At 43.0% G+C, this 14016-nt stretch overlaps 1 long non-coding RNA gene across 3 annotated transcripts in view; it reads left to right on the top strand.

The window, feature by feature from the left end:
- The window catches only part of LOC142749861 (uncharacterized), a 61460-nt gene that overhangs the window by 21980 nt on the left and 25464 nt on the right, over window positions 1–14016 (top strand). For 2 of the 3 annotated variants that reach the window (XR_012882486.1, XR_012882484.1), the window contains exons 6-7: window positions 9099–9187; window positions 9637–10129. The exons of the other annotated variant lie outside the window; for it this stretch is intronic. This is a non-coding gene — a long non-coding RNA (uncharacterized LOC142749861). Of the gene's footprint in view, window positions 1–9098; window positions 9188–9636; window positions 10130–14016 lie in introns of those variants that run through there. 3 annotated transcript variants of the gene reach the window in all.

Raw genomic sequence — 14016 nt, 5'->3', positions numbered from 1 at the left:
CATGGAAACAATGTTAATAATGAATTGGATTCTATTGTTTCCATGGTTACTGTGGCTGCTCGGTGGCACGTTGGTTATATATAACATGTCTGCCAAATGGCATCCATAGATGTCAGATGTTTCAACTGCCGGCAGATTTCCTAGTTCATTTGTTGCCAGTTTTTCCAATCCAGTGTGATCACCAGTGTAATGAGGACCATACACGGGGGGAGATGTCTCATAGTTGGACATTGTCCCCTCAGCAGACCCTCAGACCTCTGCAATATCTAAAGCTTCTGATGGGTAGCGCTCTAAATCTCCCCATGCAGGGTCTGATCTGTAGCCTATTGTGGTACGGGATCAGAAATGTCACTATGTATGGACAGTTTACAGGGGAACTTTCCTTGTGGTGAGATTTGCTCTGGACATTGTAAATTCTGTCAGGAGCTCCAGAACAACGTGCTACATACCGCAGCTTTGTCAGTAACAGGACAGGCTGATACAGGGACACTTTACAGTCTTGCTCAGTAACAGGTGACAGAATTGAAGTCTCAATGAATGGAAAGTTTTCCTATACAATTTTTAATAGGTGACATAATTCCAGTTCATTACATCTCCCCCATGCTGTTTTAAGCTTAAGAGCCACTGACTGCCGGATAATGTCTCCTTATGGGAATTACCCATCAGCCTGGGTCTCTGTTTCCCTCCCTGTAGATAGTGCCATACAGCCGTCCCCCGGTAGATAGCTTCATACAGCCCCCCATGTAGATAGCACCATACAGCACCAACCCCCCAAAAAAACAAAAATATGGCCTGTGACCGGCACCTTATTCATTTCTATGGAGCTTCCGGACATACAAGCCGGACACAGAGCCCGGAAGTCCCATGCTTCCCATGGAGCATTTCGGTGGACTTTTGGTTCCGCGTTCTCCTTATCGCTGGGGGTCCCAACGGTCGAAACCCCATCTATCACACATGTGTCCCCTATCCTGTGAATATGGGATACATGTGTTTTTTGGGACAACCCCTTCACAATGGTGAAGCAGGGAGATACCTCCTTCTCTGCCGTAGTGTTCAATAGTATCTGCGTCCTAAGGACACAGATACTACTGAACGTGGCGTCGCTACTGCTGTAGCAGCCATAGTGGCTGCTAGCGGCACCACTGGTCATACCCCATGACCTGTGACATCGGGCGGCACTGGCCCCCAAATGCAGCGGGCTCCATAGCAGCCACTGTGGCTGCTACAGCAGTAGTTACACCACTGGCTCCATTGAAACGGAAAGCTCTGGCCCCAACGTTTCTTTGCTGATCTAAATTTAGGTAGTGCCTCTGACTTATTAAAATTAACCAGAAATCCGGAGACTTTGACAAAGTTGTAGATTTTAGCCATAATATCCGGAATTGCCTTTTTAGGCTTAGCAATGAGCAGAAGAATGTCATCAGCGAAAGCCGGAAACGTCGTTTTTACACTGCCAATTTGTATACCTCAAAATGAGGGTAAGTCGTGCATAGTCCGAAGGAGAGGATCAAGAGATAAATTAAATAATACAGGGGAAAGCGGGCATCCTTGTCTTGTTCCCTTACCCATGTTAAATATGGGAGAAGGGATACTGACTCACACAGCGGACTGGGGACCAGAATATATAGGTTGTACTGCATATATAAAATCTTTCCCAAAAATTCCGGAACTTTAAATGTCAAAGTCCTTGTTGGCATCTATGTTAATATTTTTCATTTGACAAGTCGAGAGTGAGTGATAGCACTAATCGCAGTTCTGATTTTGTAGGTTAAGTATCTGCCATGGGTAAATCCTGTTTGGGAAAGCGTGATAATATCTGGGAGAACGGATGTAATCTATTGGTCAAAATTTTATTGAACAATTTCATATTTGAGTTTAAGAGGGAGATGGGGAGAGAGTTTGTGAGAAGAGGTTCTTTACCAGGTTTGAGTATAACCATAATACAAGCTTCATTAAACCTATCAGGGTTAAAGGGGCGAAGCCTTACTGGGGATGTGAGGGGACGCATAGCGTGTTAGCTCCTGCTAGAGATCCTGCTTTTATCCTGTTTCGGAGCTCTTTACAGGAAACAATTTGAACAGCCTGGTGCTACTTACCTGGGTGATCATTCCTGCCTGGTTTGCAGCCCTGTTCTGTCGACATCGCGGCCATGACCCGTCGGAAACAAGATGTGGCGATGGAGCGGGAGAGCCAAGTTGGCGCTGGCGCCTCCCCTGCAGTCGCATGTGCGGCGGCCTCTAAGCTGGCGGGCTATGTGAGACACACTTCTGTCACGCCAAGTAAGCCTGCACTACCCGCAGAGACTCCTAAACATACCTCTGTCCCCACGCTGGAGGTGCACACCGAGGTAAGCGCTGATGAGACTTGTGACGGCCATTTCCTGGAACTATGTACTCAGCCTGAGGTGGGATCTTCTCTGTCACTACCTCCTCCTGCATTGCCTGTGCTGGGGAAGGGTGAACCCTCTATGATTGATGTATTTCTGGCCATCACTAAATGTAATACCTCGCTGTCTTCCTTGTCGCTGCATTTGGGAGGTGTGAGTGAGGATGTGGGGCTTATTTGCCTTGATTTTCAAAAGGTCTCAGAACGGATATCGGCGGTGGAGGGCGGCGTTAGCGCGACTGAAGACGTCATTTTACCCATGCAAAGGGATCTTTTGCAGCATGACCGCGCCATTTTGAGTTTACAGGCTGAGGCTGGATTCACACGAGCGTGCTTCCGTGTGCCATGCGTGGTTTTCACGCACCCATTGACTTCAATGGGTGCATGATGCGCGAAATACGCACAAAGAACGGACATGTCGTGAGTTTTACGCAGCGGACTCAAAATTCACTGACTGTCTGCACGGCCCCATAGACTAACATAGGTCCGTGCGAGGCGCGTCAAAATCACGCGCGTTGCACGGACGTATTTTACGTTCGTCTGAGTAAGCCCTAAGGCCGATGATTTGGAGAATAGACTCCGATTGGTGGGCTTGCCTGAACGCACGGAGGGTAATACCCCGACTGAATATATTGAGACGTGGCTGAAATCTTTTTTTGGTGCTACAATTTTGTCACGCATGCATGCTGTGGAACGTGCTCACAGGGTTCCCATGCGACCACTTCCGCCAGGGTCACGACCCCGAACTATGCTTGTCAAGCTCCTGCATTACCGAGACAGGGATGCCATTCTGAAAGCGGCCAGAGTTATGAAAGATGTCACTTTTGATGGTCATCGTATAGCATTTTTTCCGGACTTCTCGGCAGATATCCAAAAGAAATGTCTTCTATTTAAGGAGGTAAAGAGGCGCTTGCGTACTCTCCAAATCCCATATGCGATGTTATATCCTGCGATGCTTCGAGTGGTTGCCTTGGGAGAAACACATTTTTTTGAGAACTCTAAAGACGCTGTGAGATGGCTTGACCGCAGTGAGCGTTGTATTCGTGATTCAGATGGATAGATGGTGGTCCAGGCTTCAATATATTTGTTAATGTTTTTCTATGGAGCCGGTTGCTCCAAAACATATGTGCTCTTTTGATGCTGATTTGACAGACTTCCATTGAATCCAGGTGAGGTTGCAGGACGCTGTAGTTTGTTCTTTTTGAAACATGTCATCCAGGTTCAAGGAGGACTGGTGCCCTAACTTGTTTTGGTTAAAGCAAGTCTTTTGGTGTATGTGGGTTATTTTGGTTTGGGGAATTTTATTGAGGTTCTTCCAGAGTATACATACTTGCTGTGATTACCCTGTAGGTTCCTACTGTACCTATTTGATAATGCTGTTCTTCCAGAGTATACATTGTAAACAGTCAGTAGGAAGACTGGTAGAGGGTAGGTATGTGCCACTGAGATTTCTTATCTCAGTGGTGTAAATCTCTGGGAAGTTCGTTGCTCAGCAAGTTTAGTTGGTGAGCAGGAGTTTTTTAGGCTGGATTTCAGGGTCCGGGATTTAGGAATGGCTGTAGAGATTCTGGGTGGGATGGCCATTCCCATACCTCCACTCCAGGTTTTGATTTCTAGAGGTTCCGAGTCTCAGCTGGCCCTGATTAAAAGGGAAGCTGACAGTGTGAAGAGAGAGAGTGAGGAGGAAGGAGGTTGTTATTCCTCCAGGGAGACTGCTATGACCGAAGCACCTAACAAAGGGGATTTGCACACTCAGGTGGTGGCTGCTACAGGGTGAGAACTTTAAAGATTGTTTTTCAATAAAGTTTTATTGTTTTGTTTGTTGCTTTACCCAGTGGACGCAAACTCTGTACAAAAAGGATCTGTGTGTTTGGTGCAAATAAAAAGTACCCGCTGTGTCGGTTTTATCCTGTTTCCGTGTGCGTGACTGCCCAATACAGCAAGCCAAGGGGGATGCCAGCTCACAACATACTTGCTTTGATTACAATGTAGTTTTCTACTGTACCTGTCTGATAATGCTGTTTTGCTCCTGTGTGAATTGTTTCTGAAAGTTTTATGGCTCATAATGTCACGGCTATATCATGGACTGTCAGGGGCCTTGGAGACCCAATTAAGCGTACGGCTATCTTTGAATTTGTTAAGTCCCATTTTCCTGCTATCTTATGCTTGCAAGAAACACATCTTTCTAGGGATAGAATTGCCACTATACATCGTGCATGGATGAGCCATGAATATCACTCTGTTCACACCAGTTACTCGAGGGGTGTCAGTTTGGTGGTACATTGTTTGATACCCTTCAAGTGTCTTCAGATTGATATTGATGAAGAGGGGAGATATGTCTGTCTGCATTGCATTATATACTCTATACAATATATAATTATTGGAGTTTATATTCCGCCACCCTTTAGTTATGATGTACTTCGAAAGGTTTTGAATTTTACCGGCACTAGGCCAGGTGTACCGTTTATTATACTAGGAGATTTTAATAATTATATTCATCCTTACTGGGACAAATTCAATACGGATGGAGCTAGTGTGGATGGACCCATAACTGCGTTTGGCTCCTTTCTTTATGAGGTGATGCTGCTGGATTTATGGAGACTGAAGCATATGCATGATAGGCATTATTCTTGCTTCTCTAGTTCGCACAATAGCTTGTCCCGTATAGATCTCGGATTGGGTCCTGACATTGTAGCCACAGCGGTTGTAACTGCTGAATATTTACCTAGGGCACTTTCTGATCACTCTCCCTTGGTATTGGTCATATCTTTGTCTCGAGGTCCTCAAAATAATAGTACATTGTGGAGGTTGAATGCCTTCTGCTTAACTGTTATAAATGTATCTGATGTGCTCAAGGTCTTGACGGATTATTTTTCGCAAAATGTGGGCACGGCAAATACAGAAATACTATGAAAGCTACGCTGAGAGGGTGTTTGATTCAGTTAATTAGCAGGGTCAAATGGCAAACTAGAAGGTTGGGTGATACCCTTAGAGATAGGGTGCGACAGACTGAGGCATCTCATATTATGGATAACTCTACTACATCTTTGGCTATTTTTACACTGGAGAGAGAAGAGGAGCTTAGAAGCCATGTATTAAAATATAACTTTATTGACACATAATAACATACGTACAAAATACTTAAAAAGGTACAAAATGGACAAGAGGACACTGTTACAATTCCAGTAAGAACACGTTGTAAACAGACTACCTATAACCTATGGGGGAAATTATCAAGTTCTCAAAGAGATAACTATGAGATATGGGTGGTAAACAATGTAAGAATCACTGGTTATCATGCCATGACACAGTGTCAGTAGTGCTTACTTGTAGCAAGGATATGATAACGTGCTAATGAATAAATCGTTCAAGAAACAAATGCAGCCACCCTTTCCCTCTGTTAGTAGAGAGTCTTACCCATTAGTGGTTAATAGGAGAGTCTGACCGCTGTGCACAGGACCCCAATGCGCGTTTCGCAATGAGCTTTCTCAAGGGGTTTGTAGTGTCTACTAAGCTGCTGCTTTAAATAGGATAAGCAGCAGCTGACATGAATGTTTATTGATGCCAGGAGTTTTTGCGGCGCACGTATTCTGCCGAGACCGGAAGTGTGGCAGGCCCCACTTCCAGCCCCCATCGCCGTAGCGCACATCCAGGATCCCCGACGCGTACAGGGATCCCAGACATGCGCAGTGCGCTATAGGAGGCGGGAACGGAGCCGGACACACACCGGCGAACGCACAGAAGAGGCGCGCTCCTCATTGGACAAGAAACAAGAAGGGACAACAAAGGTAAGTAGAAATATGAAGCGCAGACAATGGCCCACAGTATATGCCGACACGTAACATTATCCTCATAATTTAAAATCAGTTTAAAAATCATCTAAGAATGTAAATATACAGACACAAACGAGAGTCAGCAATGTGAAATACAAAAATATATGTGCATTTAGAAAATAGATAGACTAAGTCAACGGCTCATGAAAAGGTGAAAAAAACAAGCCAAATATTTATGACCAATGCCGCAGTATAAACTTGCAGGATTGGATACGAGGAAGAATAAATCTCCCAATATAAATGATATGTAAACAACAAAAAAAGTGCATAAGTAATAGAACCACACAAATTATAATGAAGGATTCAATATTATTATCAAAATATACCATAATCTTACAAGTGTATATACAACCAAATACAGCAATATAGACAGAAACAAAGAAGTGTATTAAAAAGTTAATAATGTACAAAGAGAGGACATGGTTGTCAGCTATTAACCCATAAATGGTACATATTCCAAGTGGATATCACTATATATCTTCAGTGAAGAGGTCCAATTCAAGGGTTCATATTCTTGTCGAGAGGAAGATGTCAGAACAAGTAATGCATCAAACACCTATGTACCATAATAAAAGACACAAAATTAAAATTCAACAAAATAGGACATTGTGGAGGTTGAATGCCTTCTGCTTAACTGTTATAAATGTATCTGATGTGCTTAAGGTCTTGACGGATTATTTTTTGCAAAATGTGGGCACGGCAAATACAGAAATGCTATGAAAGCTACGCTGAGAGGGTGTTTGATTCAGTTAATTAGCAGGGTCAAATGGCAAACTAGAAGGTTGGGTGATACCCTTAGAGATAGGGTGCGACAGACTGAGGCATCTCATATTATGGATAACTCTACTACATCTTTGGCTAATTGGCGGGAGGCTCAAGAACTACTGAAAACTCATTTATTGGCAGTAGCTGCAAATAAGAGGATGTTTCAGAAACACCGTTCTTTTGCTGAGGGGGAGAAAGCGGGACATATGCTTGCTATGGTTGCGAGAGCACAGTATGGCCAAACTTATATTGCAACAATACGAAATACTGATGGGATACTGATCTCCGGGATGAAGAGATGGCAGATGTGTTTAAATCTTATTATGCTTCTTTATATAGTTCGCATGTACAGGTGTCTGAGGCATAACTAGAGACATACTTATCTGCTATCTCATTACCACTCTTGTCCTCTGTTGATAGAGAATTTTTGGAGACCCCATTGCAGTTGGAGGAGTTGCAGGAGGCGGTAGCATCTCTAGATAATAATAAGGCTCCGGGGTTGGATGGTCTTCCGGTGGAAATGTTTAAAAATGTTGTGATATACTTTTGCCACACCTCTTGGATGTTTTTACGTCAGCTGTTAGAGATCAGGGTTTGCCTGACACTATGAGAGAGGCAGTGATAGTGATTCTTTTGAAACCTGGTAAAGATCCTTTGCTTGCTGAATCATATAGACCGATATCTCTCTTACCAGTAGATATTAAAATCATCGCTAAGGCCATAGCCGTTCGCCTCTCTAAGAATACATCCTTATCAAACTGGCTTTATGCCTCAAAAGTCTACAGCTATCAATCTTAGAAGGTTATTTTTGAATTTACAACTTCCAGCTGATAACTCAGGTAAACGGGTGCTTTGCTCCTCAGACGCAGCAAAAGCCTTTGACAGTGTGGAATTGGCATATTTATGGGCAGTGCTTAGGAAGATGGGCTTTGGGGACTCGTTTATCTCATGGATTAGGATGCTGTATGATAGACCCGTTGCTAGACTTCGGGTGAATAACTTTCTGACTGATACATTTCCATTAGGTAGAGGTACACGGCAGGGCTGCCCGCTTTCTCCACTGCTCTTTGCCATAGCTATTGAGCCGTTGTCAAATGGTACAAGACAGGGGTGCCCCCTTTCACCGCTAATCTTCATTTTGATAATGGAGCCATTTGCTTCGTCTATAAGATCTCACTAGAATGTAATAGGTATTTCCGTCGGTAATGTGCAGCATAAAATTGGACTGTATGTTGATGATGTGATCCTGACTGTAACCTCCCCAGTTCAATCTCTCCCTCATGTTCTGGCGAGTATAGTCGCTTTCAGTAAAGTATCTTATTATAAAATTGATGACTCCAAATCTGCAATGTTACCAATTCACGTTTCTAAATCTCTTAAAAAACATATTTCTAAACTAGTTCCATTCAGCTGGGCGGAAGGCCATATCTCTTACCTAGGCATTAAGCTTATGGCTAAATCGGCGGATATGGTTGCCTTTAACTTTAAAGATCTCTGTTCCTCCATTAAGGTTCAATTTCAGCAGGTCTCTGATGTTGTTATATCATGGGTGGGTAGGATAAACCTAGTAAAGATGTGGCTCATGCCGAAGATTCTTTACTATTTGAGAACTATCCCTCTACAAATACGATTGAGGGTTATTACTGATTTACAATCCACACTTCTTAAATTTATATGGGCGAATAAAAGAGCTCGTATCTCTAAAGCTTTAATGACCACCCATGTGTCTAGAGGTGGCTTAGGTGTACCCGAAGGTTAAAACTCAGTGGACACAAATAGAAAGTGTCCATACCTTTCGATCAGATATTAAAGCTGCCTCACTGAGTGTTTTAGTAGGTTCGCGAACTGACCTCAGCTCTTTACCTATGACTAGGCATATGATTCAGATGTGGAGCAAAGGTTAAGGTATATAAAGTGTATCATTGTTCCCTAATGAAATGCCCATTCATATATCTTTCCCACTGGATACCTAATTTAGACCTCTCGGTGTGGTGCCAAGCAGGCATACAAGCAGATATCTGACCTGTTTGATGGGTTGCAATTAAGCTAATTTGCAGACTTACAGGCTAAATTCCATGTCCCGAATACTCACTTGTTTATGTTTCTGCAAATTAGGCACTTCAGTGGTTCAGCAGCTCTCCAGGCCTCTGGACCGTCTTCAGTGTTTCAAAGATTCTTGGATTCGGATATTACATCACTGAAAGGTTTGGCCTCAGCTTACTTGTCCTTAAACACCCACAGCTCATTTCTCAAATTGAAATACATGTCCCAGTGGGAGACGGATATGGGTCGGGAGTTCTCGGAGGAGGGCTGCTTTACATCACTCACATAGGATATCCAAATGTGTCAATCATATAGAAGCCGTTAGGAAAATTCAGTTTCGTTGGTACCTCACACCTGTGCGGTTACAACATATGCAAGCCGGGGCTTCTCCTTTGTGTTGGAGGGAATGTGGAGCAAGGGGCACATTATTTAATCTATGGTGGACATGTAAATCAGCCTACCCATTCTGGAAGCGTATCTTCTGCTACATATCAGAATTAATGGGAGCAGAACTTTTACCTTCCCCTGCATTGGCTTTGTTGGATATGCAGATGGATGAGATCCCTTTAGAATATAGGTGGCCAATAAGCCATATTCTTATCGCTTGCAGATTCTATATAGCCAAGAGATGGAAAACAGCTGAGGCTCTGAATCTCTCGGAGGTGCTAAACAGGGCTTATCTTCACTTCTATTTTGAATTGCACTTTGCTGCATCTAAAGGTTATAGGCAGAAGTGTTTGTCTCAATGGGCCCCTTGGACGGAGTTATCCCATGTTCAACTTCTGCTCCGCAAGAACTCTGTCACTCTGTGAATGTATCTGTGCTAACTTATACATGGTTTTCGTATCCTGTATCATCCTGTTCCTTTTTGACATCTCATATGTATAATTGCTTGTATTTATCACCACCACTCTTTGTATGTCTGTTTTTATGTTTGTTTGTCTGTTAATATGTCTATATGTCAACGTCCGAGGCACGTTTTTGATATCTAAAGGTGCAAGCTTTTTCTGTGTTCTGTATACAACCCTGTGAGACTGTATCATTGGGATGTTGTATACTTTTGTATTGTACTTTGGAAAAATAAAAACCAAGTGAATTTCATAGCTATTGAGTCATTAGCAGTTTTTATCCGGGGTTCGGTAGATATTGTTGGGTTTCATTATGGGGAACAGGAGGATAAATTAGCGTTGTACACTGATGACATGCTACTATTTTTGGAAGATGATGTGGCCTCCTTGGATGCCGCCATGTCTGCAATTGGAGAGTTTGATCAATTCTCGGGATTGACCATTAATTGGTCCAAGTCTGTTCTGATGTGGGTGGATGATCCACCCGTGCAGGTGACATATGAAGATCTCCCTATGAAGTGTGTTACTTCCTTTAAATATCTAAGGGTGGAAATATCCATGAAAATTTTGGATTTTGAAAAATTTAATTTTGACTCCTGGGCAGGTTTAAACTTAAGTTAGAGGTGTGGCGTAAACTGTGCAAAGAGATAAGACAGACGTAGGTCTGGCGGTACCTAATCCTAGATTATACTATTTGGCTTCTCAGCTGCAGCATCTCAGAGGTTTGATGTACAAAGTCTGGTGGTGTGTTAGGAATATGCAAGGTATTACGGGATGCACAGAGTATACAGCTATTTGGGATACACCGTGGATGTCTCATATGAATACACTAACAGATTTTGCTTTGTGGAAGAACAAAGGGGTCCGTAGAATAGACCAGCTGTTGGAGAATCGGGACCTCAAGTTATTCTCATGTCTGCAGTCAGAATTTGGTCTTCCTCATACTCAATTTTATAAATATCTTGAGAGTAGGACTACTGATATCACGGTAATGGACAATGTCCTGATCAGAGTTATCGTCATGGCTAGTCATACTTCTGGTCTTATATCTCGTCTATACAGAGGTCTTTTGATGAGATTCATAGATGGATTTCCTTCTGTGTTGAGAAGTAAATGGGAACGAGATCTTGGGCCCATAGAAGAAAGTCAGTGGAATGATATTTTGTCGAGGATTCCTAGATTGTCCATGAATGAGGCGCATCATATCTCTCATTTATTTCTGATACATAGGGTTTATAGAACACCAGTGTTTCTGACTGAAATTGGCTTTCGGGATTCCTCAGCTTGTCCTAGATGTGGTGGGGAACTGGGCACGTTGATACACATAATGTGACAATGTATACAGCTGCGGCAGTTTTGGTCTGAGGTAGTGGACTTTATTTCTTTGGTGTACCAGGTATCGGTAGATTTCACTCCATTTGTTTGTGTTTTGGGGTACGTGGAGGATATTTCTGTCTCTGAGCATGTCACCTTGGCTGTTACCCGTATGTTATATGTAGCTAGGAAGCTTATTGCACAACACTGGCTGGATGATAGACCTCCTACATTGTCAGAATTTTGTAATAAAGTCAATTGGCTAACGTGTATGGAAAAACATATTTATACACCTAGGAGTGCTAAACACAAGTTTGATAAAATATGGTCTCCCTGGGTTTTGAGACAGGGCCTGAATTCATTGCCTGATGCTGTAGCTGAGACGCGTTCTGGACCGCAATAGCTTTCTAGTATATATGTGCTGCTTAATGTAGCTTGGGTGGCCTATGTGGAATTTTGGTAATCATTATATTTATGTATTATGAAGGGAAAAGGAGAAGAAAAATGGATCTTTCTGAGGGCGCTGCTGCGTGGTGAAATTGATAAGACCAAAGTCCAGAGTAGGATAAACGAGAAGTTTTATTTCAATGAGTGGCTACGCGTTTCAACGCTGAACAAGCGTCTTCATCAGGCCATGTGCATACTAAGTTAACAGCATTTATATAGCATGTGGGTTCAAATTAGCTTGAGTGAAAAAACCGCCAAATCTGACGGGGTCAAGGTGCGATCGTGACGTCACACCCGGCTTTTTCTCCTTTCACTCCTCGCGCGTAGTAATAGAAACATAGTTGCAGATACATACATTCCTTTGTTAAAATACATAAAATACATTCTTGCGGACAGCACAGAGAAAGGAAATACAGTACGGAGATAGTAAAATTAGAATAAAAATATCCAAATTTACGATCCAAAGCTCTGGTATATAGTTTTGTTAAGGGGGGATCGAATACTAAAGGATTAATGAAATTATGGTTTTAGCACGGACTAGCACTGGCCGAGCACTTGTGTTACTGAGTAACGCTGAAAGGTGCTAGGACGCTAATCCGTTGTCAGGGCAACCAAAGGGGATCGGAGCCAAGGAGCACACTGAAAGAACACAGCACATAAAATACATAAAATACAAAATGCTTGCCGACAGCAAGGAGAAAGGAAATACAATAGGGAAATATTAAAAGTAAAAAATGAATAATATATAATAAATACAACTGAACATATCCAAATTCACGATCCAAAACGCTGGTGAATTGTTTTGTTACTGGTTTGGAAAGGGGTTAGTGCTATTTGGTAATGGAATTGATGATTTTGGCACAGGCTTGGATACATTGGGTGAACAATTGTGTTACTAATTGTCACTGGAGGGTGCTATGACGCTGATCCGTTGCCGGGGCAACCAAAGGGGATCGGAGCCACGGAACACACAGGACGAGCGGAGCCCACCGAAGGTGAGAAGATACAAGATTATACACCATTACTGCATCTGTTACACAAAAGGGGGGCAGTGGGACCCGCCCCCGACGCCGGGACAGCCAAGAGAGACCGCAGCCAAGGAACGAGAGCAAAGGGTCGAACGCCACCGCGGGTAAGCAAGTGGAAAATTAAACACTATTTTAAGCCTTTATTTCAAATAGGGTAGGTTAGCTATATTGCATTTAATTCGATTTAGGATATATTCATTGCTGAGGAACCCTGTCAAATGATAGAATGGCTTATGAGGGTTGCTCGGGATAATGATATATAGTGGTCCAATGTTGATTAGCGTTTGTTTGAAAACTTGAGGGAATTACTCGGGGATGTGATGTGTGTTAGTCCAATGACGATTCGGAAATATCGTTCAAACCCCCTGGGTGTAGTGTTTGTAGCTTGAAAATCCAATAGTTTTCCCTCTGCTTAAGTTTATTGAATCTGTTGGGAACATCTGAGTGAATTTCTTCGATAGGTGTGATTGTAAGTTGGTTGAATTGACACTTATGTACATGGGTAAAGTGACGGGACACACTGTGTTTCAAGAAGCCTGTGTTCACATTGAATCTGTGTTTTGTTTACTCTGGATCTCAGACATTGTATAGTTCTCCCTATGTACTGGAGATGGCACGTACATTCCATTAAGTAAATTACATAAGAACTGTTACAGCTAAGGGGTGATTTGATTGGGAAGGATTATTTTGTAACTACCGATGTGTATGTGTATTTTTTATTGGTAATGCTGTTGCAGCATAGACAGCGGGGGTGACCACACTTGTAAGAGCCGTTCGGTTTGGCCAAGAAGGTTGTTTGTGTTGTTTTAAGTTTGCGGACTCTGCTAGGGGCCAAGATGTTTTTCAGGGTCAAGGATCGTTTGAACGTGATGCTTGGCCGAGCTGGTATCCCATCTTTAAAGAGGCTCTGTCACCAGATTTTGCAACCCCTATCTGCTATTGCAGCAGATAGGCGCTGCAATGTAGATTACAGTAACGTTTTTATTTTTAAAAAACGAGCATTTTTGGCCAAGTTATGACCATTTTTGTAGTTATGCAAATGAGGCTTGCAAAAGTCCAAGTGGGTGTGTTTAAAAGTAAAAGTCCAAGTGGGCGTGTATTATGTGCGTACATCGGGGCGTTTTTAATACTTTTACTAGCTGGGCGCTCTGAAGAGAAGTATCATCCACTTCTCTTCAGAACGCCCAGCTTCTGGCAGTGCAGATCTGTGACGTCACTCACAGGTCCTGCATCGTGTCGGCCACATCGGAACCAGAGGCTTCAGTTGATTCTGCAGCAGCATCAGCGTTTGCAGGTAAGATCGACTTACTTGCAAACGCAGATGCTGCTGCAGAATCAACTGTAGCCTATGGC

Source organism: Rhinoderma darwinii, chromosome 3 (genome assembly GCF_050947455.1).
Source record: "Rhinoderma darwinii isolate aRhiDar2 chromosome 3, aRhiDar2.hap1, whole genome shotgun sequence".
In the NCBI taxonomy this organism is placed as follows: Eukaryota; Metazoa; Chordata; class Amphibia; order Anura; family Rhinodermatidae; genus Rhinoderma; species Rhinoderma darwinii.
Note: the sequence above shows the minus strand (reverse complement) of the source record. Positions and strands in the feature narration are given on the sequence as shown.